The sequence below is a fragment of the Gekko japonicus genome, unplaced genomic scaffold (genome assembly GCF_001447785.1).
Source record: "Gekko japonicus isolate JY-2015 unplaced genomic scaffold, Gekko_japonicus_V1.1 scaffold8, whole genome shotgun sequence".
Lineage (NCBI taxonomy): Eukaryota > Metazoa > Chordata > Lepidosauria > Squamata > Gekkonidae > Gekko > Gekko japonicus.
Genome location: NW_015167057.1, coordinates 1,904,091 through 1,919,348, shown reverse-complemented (window position 1 = coordinate 1,919,348; position 15,258 = coordinate 1,904,091).

The window sequence follows — 15,258 nt, the reverse complement described above, 5'->3', positions numbered from 1 at the left end:
CCCTCCCCCTCCCCCTCCTCTGGGGAGCCCCCAGCCAGCAGCCACCCGAGTCGGCTTCCTGGGGAGCCAAGGGATTCAGCCCTAGCTGAGCACAGCCGCGCTGGAGGAGAGGGGCGGGGAAAACCGATGTGTGCTCAGCAGGGACGGTGGGGACCTTTGGGGGGGGCGGCAGCAGGGCAGTTGGCACCCTGGACGGAGCTGCGCCCTAGGCCAGACACTAGCTGGCCTAGCGAGAGAGCCGGCTCTGGTGGTGAACGGTCTACTGTTTATGTCCTGCTTTTCTCCTCGGTGGGGTCCAAAAGCAGCTAAGCATGGTGAGCCCTGGTTAGTATTTGGATGGGAGACCCCCAAGGCACTTTCCACCATTTCCATATCCTAGCCTGCCACTCTAACCATTATAAAACTATGTCTTTTAACATGCTGGTCCCAGAAGGAGCTGGTGGGTCTCTTGGATCTGGAAGACCCCAGGTTCAATTCCCCACTCTGCCAAAAAGTGCAATGGGTGAACTTGGGACAATCCCACCCTCTCAGCCTAACCTACCTCACAAGGATGTTGTGAGGATAAAAGGGAGTGGATGAGAATGATGTAAGCCCTGATGTAAGTTCTGCATGCAATCCTTTTGTCTCCATCTCAAAAATCGTATCTCAGAGCGGGGGAAAGGATAGAAAAGGTTTATAACATTTAAAGGCCTTTCCTGTTTCATCTTCCCTGACAACCTGGTGCTCTTTAATTTAAGAATGAATGCTGGAGGCAATTGACAGAGATTTGTAAAATTAAAAACAGTGAGAAACAATTCTTTGTTTTCACACTCGAACACCGACTGTGGCGTTTCCTAGGGAAGATTACTGGGGGTAGGGACACTGAATGCAGTACAGAATTAACTTATGGAATTCATTGCCACATGATGTGGTGATCTTAGCTTACCTTAGGCACCAAATCCATCTGTCTTTCAGCTACAATAGGAATGGAATTCTCCATGTCCAGAGACAGGGTACCCCTGATTATTAGATGCAGGGAAAAGATAGCTATCTCTTTCCTGTCTTGCCTAAAAGAGCTTACCTGGGGTGACTGCCTGGCTGCTGTTAAGACATTGTGCCAGCCAGGTAGGGATGCCAGCCTCCAGGTGGGACCTGGGGTTATAGTGGAGTTATAGCTGGTCTTCAGACTACAGAGTTCAGTCCCCCTGGAGAAAATAGGTGCTTTGGAGGGTGGACTCTATAGCATTGTACCCCACTGAGGTCCCTGCCCTCCCAAGAATCCATCCCATCCTGACCTGGATAGCCCAGGCGAGCCCAGTCTCGTCAGTTCTCGGAAGCTAAGCAGGGTCAACTCTGGGAAGTACTTGGATGGGAGACCTCCTTGGAATACCAGCAGTCAGGATGGGAGACTGGTCAACCCTCATGCCAGGGCAAATGGTCCATTTATTCTGAAGCAGCAAAGGACTTCCTAGATTGAGGGTCAGTCACCAGAGGTTGCCATGGCTTCTAGGTACACACACACATTAAAAAGAACACCACCACCCCCCCCGAGAAAATAATCTGTCCCCAAATCTCCAGGAATTTCCCTGGACCTGGCAAACCTACCCCCCATCACTTGCCAGCAGATTTTGGGGGGGGGACTGGTCAACCGTCGTGCCAGGGCAAATGGTCCATTTATTATGAAGCAGCAAAGGACTTCCTAGATTGGTTCTCTTCAGCCAGGTATAACCCACAATACAGTTTTGTACGGATAGTCTCAAGGTGGTGTACAAGAATAAAATTATATAATAAACAGACCATAAACAGCCAATGAAAACCCTTTAAAAACAATCAACAGCAAGATCAGAGCAATAAATGCAGCCATAATTTAAAATGTGAAACAATTCCATTTAATAGGAGTTTAAAAATAAACAGGAGATGGATAGGTATGTGATTGATTTGGGAGCAGATAAAAACCTAGCAATTAAATGAGAAAGCACAGCTAGCCGAGAAGGCGGGAAGGGCTTAAGCACCAAAAGCCAGGAAAATAAACATTTCCACTTGGCACCTAAAACTCAACAAAACTGGGCACCTGGTGGGCTGCAGCAAACAGGCAGTGCAGTGTTGTAGTTAACTAGCCAGATGAGGATGTGGGTTCAAATGTGCAGCCTGCCGTGAAACTAACTGGCTAATCTTGGCTGAGTCACTCTTTCTTAGCCTAACCTACCTCGCAGGGCTGGTGTTGTGAGAAGAAACTGGAGGAGGGGGAGAACCAGGGGTCATTTCCTGCGGGAGCGCACAGGAGCGGAACTCCGGCAGTATTAGGAGCCCAGGGGGTGGGCACATGCAACAAGCCCTGCCCCCTGCTCCCAGCAGCCCTCAGTCGGGCCATGAGGAGCAAGAAGCAGCCAGGTAAGTTGCACAGCCCCCGCCTCCCAGCCCACCTTAGTGAGGGGGGTGGGAGAGACTTGAACCAGAAGATGTGAAGTACCCAGGGTTGCCAGCTCAGGGTTGGGAAATACTTGGATTGGGGGGGTGGAGCCTGAGGAGGGTGGGATTGGGGAGGGGCAAGACTTCAATGGGGTATAATGCAATAGTCCACCTTCCAAAGCAGCCATTTTATCCAGGTAAACTGATCTCTGTTGCCTGGAGATCAGTTGTACATTTTTAGGGCTGTCTGGTCCCCCCTGGCCACCAGCAGGGGATAAGGGGGTAGGGTTGCCATATCCAGGTTGGGAAACTCCTGGAGATTTGGGGATGGACCCTGGGGAAGACAGGGACCTCAGTGGGGTACAGCACCACAGAGTCCACCCTCCAAAGCATCCACTTTCTCCAGGGGAACTGATCTTTGTAGTCTGGAGATGAGCTATAATTCCGGGGGGTCCCCAGGTCCCACCTGGAGGCTGGCATCCCTAGAATCCTGGGAGATCTCCAGCCATCACCTGGAAGTTGGCAGCCCTAGAGGTACCACTTGGATCACTTTCTTACCAGCACTTCATTCCGGCTTGTACCAGCGTGCTTTCACCCCTTCATTTACACCACTTTTTGCTCCTTGGGAACAGAGCAGGACAAAATCGAAACAAATAAAAAAGCAAGATGGAAGAGCTTCCGCAATTTTACTTTTTTAACCATAAAAAATTGTATTGATTTTTTTAGACAATATAACATAAAGATAATTTTTTCAGTACACAGGTTTCTTCACCTCGGGTTAAGTACAGTGAAATCATCATCAATTTTCAATTTTTCAATAAAGATATCAAGTAAATCACAGTGTTTCAACCATATAATAATATTTTGTATTTGGCATCAGTAATAGTTTCCCAGTCAAATTTGTCAAAGGTTAACTTCTCTAATATAGGATACCATTTCCCTAGTGGGTTGTATAGCTCACCCTCATTTTGATCAGTAGTTTTATAGATGGAAATTGTTTCTAATAGAAAAACGTCCCAAATTTTAGAAAGCCATTGGTTAATGGTTGGAGGGTGAATGTCTTTCCAATTTTTGGCTATTACTACTTTTGCAGGTGTTATTAAAATATTTATTAATTGTTTTCGTATGTTGGGTGGGCCCTTTTCGGGCCATAAATTCAACAGCAGAAGTTGTGGATCAAGAGGTATTTCATATCCTGTAAGTATTTGAATTTTGTTTCTAACAGATTTCCAAAAATTGAAAATGAATTTGCATTTCCACCAGGTATGAAAATAGGTGGCCTTTTCTCCGCATAATTTCCAGCAAAGTGGAGAGATTTGTGAAGTCATGTGAGAGATTTTTGCTGGAGTTAAATACCATCTCAAAAGGACTTTATTTGATGTTTCTTGAATAACCAAAGATTTCGAAATAATATTTTGTATTTTCCAAATAGTGTCCCATTGATCTTCAGTCAGTGTTTGCTGTAAATCTGAGTGCCATGCTATTTGGTAGCTCATTGGTCTAGTATTTTGCTTTAGGAGTAACAATTGATATATTTTGGAGATTAGACCTCTTTTTTTATAACCCTTAAATAGGATTTGTTCAAATTCAGTAAGAGGGGTTGTAAGCGCATTTTTTAATTCAGTAGATTCAATTAGGTGGCGCACTTGTAAATATTCGAACCACTGTATGTTAACTCTGTATCTTTTTTCTATTTCAGATTTCGTTAGGAGTTTGTTTCTCAGGACTATGTTGATTATTCGAGTGATGCCTGCCGATCTCCAGGTAAGAAAAGTGTTTTGTCCTGTAGCAGGTTTGAACCATTGCTGACCTATAAAGGTGCTTAGTTGCGAGTGTGGAGAGATTAGTTTAGCTTTGTTTTGGTACCAAATTTTAAGCATATTTTTTAAGAAGGGATTTGTTATCCTTTTGTAAAGTTTGGAGCTTTGTGTTTCCCATAGCATTTCCTGTATTTTGATGTTATCTGAGGCCGCCTCTTCTATCCATTTCCAGTCTAATGTCTTTATCATGGTATTGTCTCAGTAGTGTGGCCAATGTGGTTGCGTTGTAGTACGTTTGCAAATCAAGAGCTGCTAGGCCTCCCTTTCGTTTGGTTCTATGAAGAGTGTTGTGTGGTACATGAGGTTTTTTGTATTGCCAGATGAATTTGTTGATATCGCCTTGCCATTTTTTTAACTGTTGTTCAGAGATAAATATGGGTAGTGTTCAGAAGCAATATAGATATTTGGGGAAAATATATGTTCTCAAGATAGTGATTCTGTCAGTCCAAGTGAATATTCCAGTGGACCAGGAAGATAGTTGAGTTGAAATGGATTTGTGTAGGTCTATATAATTGACTTTAATTAGATTGGATAGGTCTAAAGGAATTTTTATACCTAGGTATTGAAGAGAGTCTTTTGTCCATTGATATTTGTAGTGTTTTTGTATGCTGCGTGAAATGTCCAATGTTAAGTTTATAGGCTATATAGTTGACTTAGTGTGATTTACTTTCAAGCCTGCAATGTCTTTAAATGTATCAAGGGTTTTTTGAAGTGCTGTTAAAGATGATTTTGGGTTTGTCAAATATATGATAATATCGTCAGCAAATAGACTTGTTTTGAATTCTTTGTTGTTTATGGAAATGCCTTGTATTTCCGAATTTTGTCTGATCATGCATGCCAACGGTTCCATAGCAAGGGCGAATAGGATAGGTGAAAGAGGGCATCCTTGGCGTGTGTCTCTCTTAAGTATGATGTCATTTGAAGTTGATCCGTTTATCAATAGTTTTGCTTTGGGTTCTGAATATATCCCTTGCATTGATCTCCAAAAGGTAGGGCCAAATGCATGTGTTTTAAAAGTGTATCCAGATAGTTAATTTCCAATGAGTCAAAGGCTTTTTCTAGATCGACTGTTAATAATAAAGAATTAATATGTTTGTTTTGTTTTCCAAAATGAATAATATTTAGGGTTTTGCTAATGTTGTCTGCAATATCTCATTCTACAATAAAACCAGTTTGGTCTTTGTGAATGTATGAACCAATCATGAATTTTAATCTAGTCGCAAGTACAGAAGTAAATAGTTTATAGTCAAGATTGAGTAAGGAGATAAGGTGAAATGATTTGGGATCGGTTAGATCTTTTCCTTTTTTTGGAATTAGGATTATATTTGCTAATTTCCATGTTTCTGGTAGTCTTCCTGTTTTTAAAATCTCATTGCAGGTGTCTGTAAGAGGTTTGCTTAAGATAGGAGCAAAGGCCTTATAATATTCAGCTGTGTATCCATCTGGACCTGGTGCTTTGTTGTTTTTGAGATTTTCAATAGCATTTTCAATTTCTTGTAGTTCTATCGGTTCTTCCAGCTGTTGGTAGTGTTCTTCAGTGAGTTTTTGTAAACCATTGACCGAGTCTAAATAATCTTGTATAACAGTAGTTTTAGGCTTGTTAGAGGAGTATAAGGATATGAAGAATGTTTCTAAGACTTTGATGATTTCTGCTGTCGTGGATTGTATTGTTCCTTTAGAATATCTGATGTTGCCTATGAAACATTCTTGTCTTTTCCTTAGTCACCATGCTAGAAAACATAGTCTTCTTGGGTTGTTAGTTGTGGATGTTTGATGCATGTTGAAGTTTGATTTCTGAATTCTTAGTGTCTCCATTGCTTTGAGTTGTTTTCTTGCGTTTTGTAATCTCTGATAAATTTTAGGATCACATGTTTCTTTATGTTTCTTTTCAAGTTCATGTATGTTATGTGTTAATTCAGATCTTATTTTCTTTGTTTCTTTTTTAGAGAATGATAGTAGTGAAATACATTTTCCTCTCATAACTGCTTTGGAAGCTACTTAGATGGTAATTTTGGAGGTATCATCTTGTGTGTTAACTTGAAAATATTCTTGTAATTGGGATTGTAATTCTAATCTTGTTTTGGTGTCGTATAACAATAATTTATTAAGTTTACAATGTTGTTTATATTGTTTGTCCGTTGTCAGTTGGAAAGAGCATTGGACTGGGGCATGGTCTGACCATTTCTGGATACCAATTTCGGATAAGGAACATTTTTGCAGCAGTTCCTGTGAAACTAAAATATAATCAATTCTAGTATGCGTGTTATATTTGCTTGAAAAATATGTGTAATCCGTCTCCATCAAATGTTGCTTTCTCCATATATCAAATAAACCCATACTTTTTGTTAAAAAAATGAAGTTGTGTTATTGTCTGTTTCTTTGGTTTCTTATTGGTTCTTGCTGGGTTGCCGAATGATTTGTCTAATTTTTCGTCCATCAGATAGTTCAAATCACCAGCTACTATGATTGGGCCCTGTTGGAATTAAACAAGTTTAGCAAAGCATTGAGTTAAAAATTGAATTTGGTCTTGGTTGAGAGCATAAACAGTTGCTATAGTGATAGCTTTTTCATTTAAAGTGCCTTTCAAAAAAAAATATTGTCCTGATGCATTTATTACAGAGTGCTCCATTTTAAATCTGGTAGTCTTGGAAATTAAAATGGCCATGCCACGAGATTTAGTTGTTCCATATGCTAAATATTGAGCATTAAACCAGTTTAGTGGGAGCGCTTTATTGCCTTTTTTTATATATGTCTCTTGCAAAAATGCAATGTTTATCCGTTGTGTTTGCAAGTCTTGAGCAATGCGTTTGGCCTTGATCTTAGAATTAAGCCCTCTACAGTTCAGTGTGAGTATTTTTATGTCTACCATATTGTATTGGTAGAATAATCATAGTGTAGGTATAGTGCTAAGCGCAATAAAACATTTATCCATTTAAGTGTAGTTCTTGTAACAAAATCTATCAGACTACTGTTTATGACAAGATATGGCATTTGAAACATTGTAGAAAAGCCCAGCATTATAAAACAGTTTGGCATTAATAGCCTCTTGTTGTATATGTTGTAGGTATTATAATACATATCAAAATCTAATCTTATATAACATAGCTTCTGTAAACTATAATAAATGATTTTAAATCCAATTTTTCCATGGTGGACATCAAGCAAAGCCACCATCATATGAAAACTTAACATTACAAGCTTCTCAGAATAACAATTGAAAGTCAAACTATTTGTGTTGTGAAGAGTACCTGTTAACGTCCTAATGATTCTCTCTCCCCCCCCCCAGTACCCTCGGTGTGTGAGCAATATCTCATCACATAGCTCCTGGAGCTCTTCCTTAAAGGCTACTAACCAAGTTATCCCTACCCAAAAACTCCACATCCAGTGGGGAATCATGACCGTGTCCCAAGTTGCCCCCACCCCCCTTCCTGTCTAATTCTATTAAGGTGTTAACGTTTCTAGTTTTAAAATTTAACTATGCATTTAAAACAATTCCAACTGTATTTTTAAAACTTTATTAATGTAGTCAAGAATATCTTAACAAACCGATTATAAACTATTTCCATGCCTGTAGAACTTTTTATCACAGCCAACATCATTTTGTTCATCTAATAATTAAATGATTAGTGATTCAAAATGTGAACTCGACATGGGTTCTTCAAAGATCTATCGATTGTTCAGCTTACGCTTTGATGCAGTCACAAGTCAATATGACGGCATGTGGGAATTTTACTCCATTTATGCGGTATATTTTGTCTCTCTCTTTTCCTTTTCCTCACTTGGTTGGGATCGAGTTCCATGTCATCTTCTTGAGGTGTCTGTGGGACTTTTAATCCAATTGCTTTTAGGAGAGCTTCTCCTGATTCAATGTCATCTGCTTGGTAATTTTTGCTTGGAAACTTATTTGAAGACTTCCTGATTGTGCCCAGCGATATTTGAGTTGTGCTTCATTTAGGCATTGGGTTTCTTCTTATCTGTAGTGCTTCAGGTGGTATATCTGGAAAAGCTTATATGTCTTGATCATTAAATTTGAAGCATCTTTTTTCTTTGACTTCACTGAGGACTTTGTTTTTTAAACAGAGGTCAAGGAATTCAGCTAGTATGTCTCTTGGACCACGTCGTTTATCAGTTGTTATAGGTCCCAGGCGATAAGCTCTTGTCAGCATCGGTGCGATGCCATCATCAAAATCAATGACTGCCGCTAGCCAGTTAGAAAGAAATAATGTTAAATCTTCTGACCTCTCTGCCTGCTCTGGAAATCCTCGAAATTTGACAAATCTCTCTCTTGTTCGATGTTCTAATAAAAGAATTCTCTCTCTAGCCCCGATATCGTTAAGTTGAAGAGTTTTTATATCTTCTTGATTTGCAATTGAAGTTTCAAGCGCTGTATCGGCCAATTGAGCCACTTTTTGCATAGATATTTGAAGTGCCTCTAATTGTTCCGACATTGGCTTGAGCATGGTGTTTATGTTATCAAGCATTTCAGTTTTATAGGTTTTCAAAGTGTCCATCAGGTCTTGCTTAGTTAGTGCGCTATGTTCTGTTTTCGTCGTCCCTGTTTCAGATGCCATTTTGTTGCTCGTTTGGCTCGACCCTGTCTGAAGGCCGTTGGCTCCGTCAGTCCGAAATTGGAGCTGTGGGTGAGCCGCAGAGGTTTCTCTCGATTGGTTTCGACCTCCGTTCGATTTTCCCATACCAGGAGAGACGCTGGAATTGTGATTACTTGTGGTTTTCGGCAAGGAAGGTAGGGTTTCTCAGGAGCACAATCAAATGGCATCTGCCATGAATCGAGCTGACGCCCCGCCCCCAGCTTCCACAACTTTATGAACCTCTCCCCAGACCCAAACATCAGCAGTGGTGAGAGAAGATGGTGGAATAGCTATCCAAAGCAATCCCCCCCCCCCAACCTCCTGGAGACCTAAGAAACACTAGACCCCCCAGACATTCTCTTTCAGTGGTGGGCATTAGTGTGTGTTTCCTTACCATAAAGCCAGAATGGTGTTTAAAGTAATCAGACTGTGAGGGAATCTGTGAGGGAAGTTAACTAGTTAAAATGAGCTGAAGCAGCTATGAGGTAAGGAACAATCTGTCTGAAAAGGCAAAACACAGTTGCAGAGCTAAAGATAAGATGAAGTGCAGGGGAGAAAAGTGAACAAGCCAAGATGGCCTTGGCGAAATAGAGCACTAACCAACCATGCACGCGTAATCAGATCATAAATATTATCTAACCCGCCCTGCATAGTTAAGTAGCTGATTATAATGCACAAGGAATGTATGTTGATGTATGTTTGGGGGGGGAACGAACTGCTATGTAGTAGGAAGTCGGAAAGAATGTAACCTTCAATTACCTCGGCCTATGGAAACAAAGGAAGGACTTTGCGGTTGGGGGTAGGGAGTATAAAATGAAACAGTTTGGAATGTTCTGGGAGCTCATTTGATTCAACTCCCTTTATTGTCAATAAAGTTCAACCTAGCAGTTTGAAAGCAAGAAATTGCAAGTAGATAAATAGGTACCGCTTCGGTGGGAAGGTAACAGCACTCCGTGCGCCTCGGCGTCTAGTCATGCTGGCCACATGACCACGGAAATGTCTTCGGACAGCGCTGGCTCTTCGGCTTGGAAACGGAGATGAGCACCACAACCCTAGAGTTGGATTCAACTGGCTCTCAAGCAAGGGAAACCTTTACCTAAAGGATACTCCAGACTGACTGCTCTTTTTTGTTGTTGTTTGCCTCCCCGGAGGGACCGGGGAAGGTAGAGTTTGTTTCCCACATCTGGGAGTTCCAGTTTTCAATCTCCACCCTGCCATGCAAGCTCACTGGGTGACCATGGCCCAGTCACACATACCCAACCGAACGTAAACTGCCCCACAGAGTTGTTGTGAGGATAAAATGTAGAAGGGAAGATTAATGGAAGCCACTTGGAGTCCCCATTGGGCAGAAAAGTGGGATATAAATGAAGGAAAGGAAAACAGAATTAAAACAAGGCCCTTTGGTCTTAATGTAACATTCACTCAGCACAGTGGCCTGAATAAGGGCTCACATAGAATTCCTGAGGTAAAAATTAGTGTGGGTTAAGGTGGCCTGCTGGCCAGAGGAAAAAAGTCCCATCCCTTTAATAGAGGTTTAATGAGTGGAAACAGGCAGCTGAAGGTTTTCATGGCATGGAGCCACCTAATACTTGCTGAAGATCAAACAGATATTAAAGGGACAGCTAGAGGTTAAAAGTTGGCAATCCTAGTTATGGGTAGACAGGCCTTTTTCAGTATTGGCTCCCTCAGGCTGAAACACTTGGCCTATGAAACGCTACCTGCCGGCACTGATAAGAATTTCAGACTGGACACTTTTTTTGGAGGAACAGTAAACAGATGACTGAGGGTATCTTTCTGGGGTGTGGGGGCTTGTTTTAAGAGGGATGTTATTTGCTTCCATTATAATACATTTATTGGGGGAGAAAAAAGAGATTGTAAATTAACTTATAAAAATGTTGGGAGGGGGACTCTCTGGAGGCAAAGGAATGGTGCATCGGCAGGGAAAGGAAAGGCAATTTCATCATTCTGCTGAGATCTATACCTAAATTCCTGCACCACATCAAGAAGGAAATTGCCTTATTATTTTCATGGCGGGTTGGCCAATTCTTCCCCCTCCCCCCCGCTCTGCAATCCTCTGTTCTCCTGCTGGCAAGGATGCTGTCATTAATTGCCCAATTTTTGTGCTGGTGTGTCTATCACAGGACAAATCCCCAGGCCCGGCTGGCATACATCCAAGAGTTCCAAAAGAACTCAGATGTGAACTTGTGGATCTCCTGGCAAAAATATGCAATGTGTCATTGAAATCTGCCTCTATTCCTGAGGACTGGAAGGTAGCTAATGTAACCCCCATCTTTAAAAAAGGTGCCAGAGAAGATCCAGGAAATTACAGGCCAGTCAGTCTAACGTTGATACCGAGTAAGTTGGTGGAACCTGTAATTAAAGATAGAATTAGTAGGCACATTGATGAACAAAAGCTATTGAGGAAGAATCAGCCTGGATTCCGTACAGGAAAATCTTGTCTCACTAACTTGTTAGAATTATTTGAGGGGGTGAACAAACATGTGGACAAGGGTGACCCAGTAGATGCTGTTTACTAGACTTCCAGAAAGCTTTTGATAAAGTTCCTCATCAAAGGCTCCTAAGTAAACTCAGTAGTCATGGGATAAGAGAACAAGTCCTCTTCTGGATTAAAAACTGGTTAATTAACAGAAAACAAGAGTGTATGTATAAATAGGCAGTTTTCACAGTGGAGGGTGGTAAGCAGTGGGGTACAGCAGGGCTTGGTTCAGTGCTTTTTAACTTGTTCATTAATGATTTGGCATTGGGAGTAAGTAGTGAAGGGGCTAAGTTTGCGGATGACATTAAGTTCAGGGTGGTGGGAACCAGGGAGGATTGTGAGGTGCTCCAGAGGGATCTGTCAAGGCTGGGCGAGTGGGTGTTGATGTGGCAAATGAGGTTCAATGTGGAGAAGTGCAAAGTAATGCACACTGGAGCAAAAAATCCTAACTATAAACATACGTTGATGCGGTCCAAACTGGCGGAGACTGACCAGGAGAGTCATGGTATAGATAACTCACTGAAAATGTTGACTCAGTGTGTGACTGCAATGAAAAAAGACAAATGCTATGCTGGGGATTATTAGGAAGGGAATTAAAAACAAATCAGCCTGTATCATAATGCTCCTGTATAAATCAGTGGTGAGGCCTCATTTGGAATACTGTGTACAGTTCTGGTCACTGCACCTCAAAAAAGACTGGAAAAAGTGCAGGAAAGGGCAACTAAAATGATTAAGGAGATGGAACACCTTCCCTATGAAGAAAGGTTAAAGAAGTTAGGGCACTTTAGCTTGGAGAAACTACGTCTGAGGGTTGACATGATAGAGGTTTACAAAATAATGCATGGGATAGAGAAGGTAGAAAAAGAAGTCCTTTTCTCTCTTTCTCACGGTACAAGAACTCGTGGGCACTAAATGAAATTAATGAGCAGTAGGTTTACAACAGATAAAAGGAATTGCTTCTTCATCCAAAGAGTTATTAACACATGGAATTCACTGACACAGGAAGTGGCGGCTACAAGCATAGACAGCTTAGGTCAGGGTGTGTCGCCTATGCAAATAAGTTATGCTAATGAGCTCCTGCACCTCTTTTTCTACAAAATTACCCCGAGAGTGGCTAAAGACTCCTCAGGAGTCAAGGAGCCACATGCAGCCAGCTCTGAACCAGCTGAAGTTAGTGAATTAGAGATACAGGAGCCTCAAGATCCATTGCTGGTAGTTGACCTTGACCCACTCACACATAGCTCTGAAGTAACCAACAAAGCACAGCTGCAGGAAAGTAGCCCACCAGGCTCCTCTTAGTTGAACAGTGAAGGTAAAGGCTCCAACAAGACTTAAGGACACATAGACAGAGTGCTTGCCTCTTGGCTCAGGCCAGCTGCTTAATGATAGCAGTTCTGAGTAAGTGCAGAAGTATGTGGAAGCAGATAGCTGTAAATCAGGCTTGTTAAGGAATGCCTGCATAGTGTGGAAGCAGCTTGTCACAACCTTGTGAATTTTGCAAGCACAATACCAGACTCTGCCTGGCTCCTGTGACCTTTGGACTGATGCCACACCCCCAACGTGCCCTACATCGTGCGTCTCTTCCGGTGACGTTCTGGTGGCGCGCACGTGCTTTGCGCGTGTGCGCTCATGTCCACAGCCAGCTCCCGGAGCGACCAGACACTCCCCTGCCGGTGAGTAAATAAGACTTGGCAACCCTACCGGAAACTGACCATAACATAGCTCTGAAGTAACCAACAAAGCAGAGCTGCAGGAAAGTAGCCCACCAGGCTCCTCTTAATTGAACAGTGAAGGTAAAGGCTCCAACAAGACTTAAGGACACACAGACAGAGTGCTTGCCTCTTGGCTCAGGCCAGCTGCTTAATGATAGCAGTTCTGAGTAAGTGCAGAGGCATGTTGACGCAGATAGCTGTAAATCAGGCTTGTTAAGGAATGCCTGCAGAGTGTGGAAGCAGCTTGTCACAACCTTGTGAATTTTGCAAGCACAATACCAGACTCTGCCTGTCTCCTGTGACCTTTGGACTGATCTTTGGCTCTGCTTTTTGGACCTGCCTGAACTTTGCTGATCAACAACCTTGGACTGCCTTGACTCTGCTTTCTTGAACAACCCATGAACTCTGACTGTGGCTAAACCACTATTTGACCCCTGGACTGGACCCTTGGCTGTGATCTAGCTTTGTTGCCTTGCTCTGTGGCCTAGTTCTGTTGCCTTACTCTGCCTGTATTCCAGGACAGGGGCTTCTGGAGTTCTCTCCCTGCTGGTGGACCTCTTGATGGCACCTGAGTTTTGGCCACTGTGTGACACAGAATGTTGGATTGGATGGACCATTGGCCTGATCCGACATGGCTTCTCTTATGTTCTTTCAACACTCTGGGGGGGAAGGGGGAGAGGGTCTCCCACATCGGTGGATTTTGTGTGGTCAAGAGGGAAGAAGGACAAAAAGAGAGGCTCTATGAGCCGATGAGGGAGGAGGAAATAAAACCGATAGATGCAGTTGGTTCTTGCTTGTATTTTAAGATGTCACGCTGAGCAGAATTGCTAGCAATTGTGTTTTGCCATGAAAAAAAAATCCAATTTTTGTGAAGCTAGCAGCATTTTTTAAATGTAGGAACAAAAAAGAGGGAAGGGGAGACAGAAAGTGGATATATACACACACACACACATACATATTAAACAACTGTTGCACATTTGTAAAAAAAGAGAGGCCATTTTTCACCGGTACCCTATTCAGGAAGATTAGAATCCTGCCTTGTTTCAGGGTCTGATTTGAGCTAAGGTCAAAATCATTTGCAAAGCTTCATGCTCTGGGATTTGTGAAGAAATAAAGGTCTAAGAGCCTGTGCCTTAGTGGCTTTCCCTAACCACTGCTCATGCCAGCCTGCAGATAAAATTCCAGAGCCTCAATTTATCCTCCCAAGTCCTTTTAAAAATATGCACACAGCAAAATATGAATTCATCCTAATTGTAAGGAAGCCATCAGGCACCAGGCTGTTTGTTGAATGGGCATCTGAGATCTGGGTACAGAGACAACCCCGTAGCTAGATGGGTTTTGGTGGTGGGGCACTGAGGGCATGATATCACTTCTGACGCCATTAATATAATAACATTCTTTAAAATATGTGCCTTGCACGACCCGCCTTGCATCCCAGGGAAGAAGCCGGGCGGGGCCGATGCCTACCCTGGCATCCCCGCCAGTCTTTGCTGATGCTGAAGGAAGCACCAGCAGCCCTCACCTGCACTCGCTAGGGTGTGCCTCACTGCCCACTTCCCCAGCCACCAGAGAGCCATGGGGTGTTTCCTGCTTGGGAGGGTGGCATGCGCCAGGCTGTCTCTCTCAGGGAGCAGGGGCCAGCTGGTGTGGAGGGGAAGCCTGCTTCATGGCGCCCTGGAAGAAGACAGCCGGGACCCCTGGGGAGCTGGGGTATGGTGGCGTAGAGGTTTCCCCTGGCAAGAGTCCGGCTGCATGGCCCATCTGCTCTGCTCCTGGGTCGCCTGAGGAGCGGGGAAAGGAGCTTCTCCCAAAGAGCGCTTCCTGGGATCCGGCCCACATCCTGCTCTGGGTGATTGGGCTGGTTTGGAGGGCTCAAGAGGGGAACATGCATGTCTGGCATCCTCCTGGGCAGGGGTCTTGCAGATTTGGAAGGGGGCGCCGCCCCCACTGCCCCCTGCCTAGCTATGGCCTTGGTACAGAATGCAGATAGCATCCCCCCCATCAAGTCACATCTGACTTATGGCAACCTCATAGGGTTTTCAAGAAAAGAGACATTCAGAGGTAGTTTGCCATTGCCTGCCTCTGCATCACGACCCTGGACTTCCTTGGTAGTCTCCCATCCAAATACTGACCAGGGCCAACCCTGCTTAATTTCCAAGATCTGATAAGGGTGGGATACACTCACTCACACACACACATACACACACACCCTCTCTCTCTATAAGTTAGGGCTGGTTTTACAAGCTGGCTTT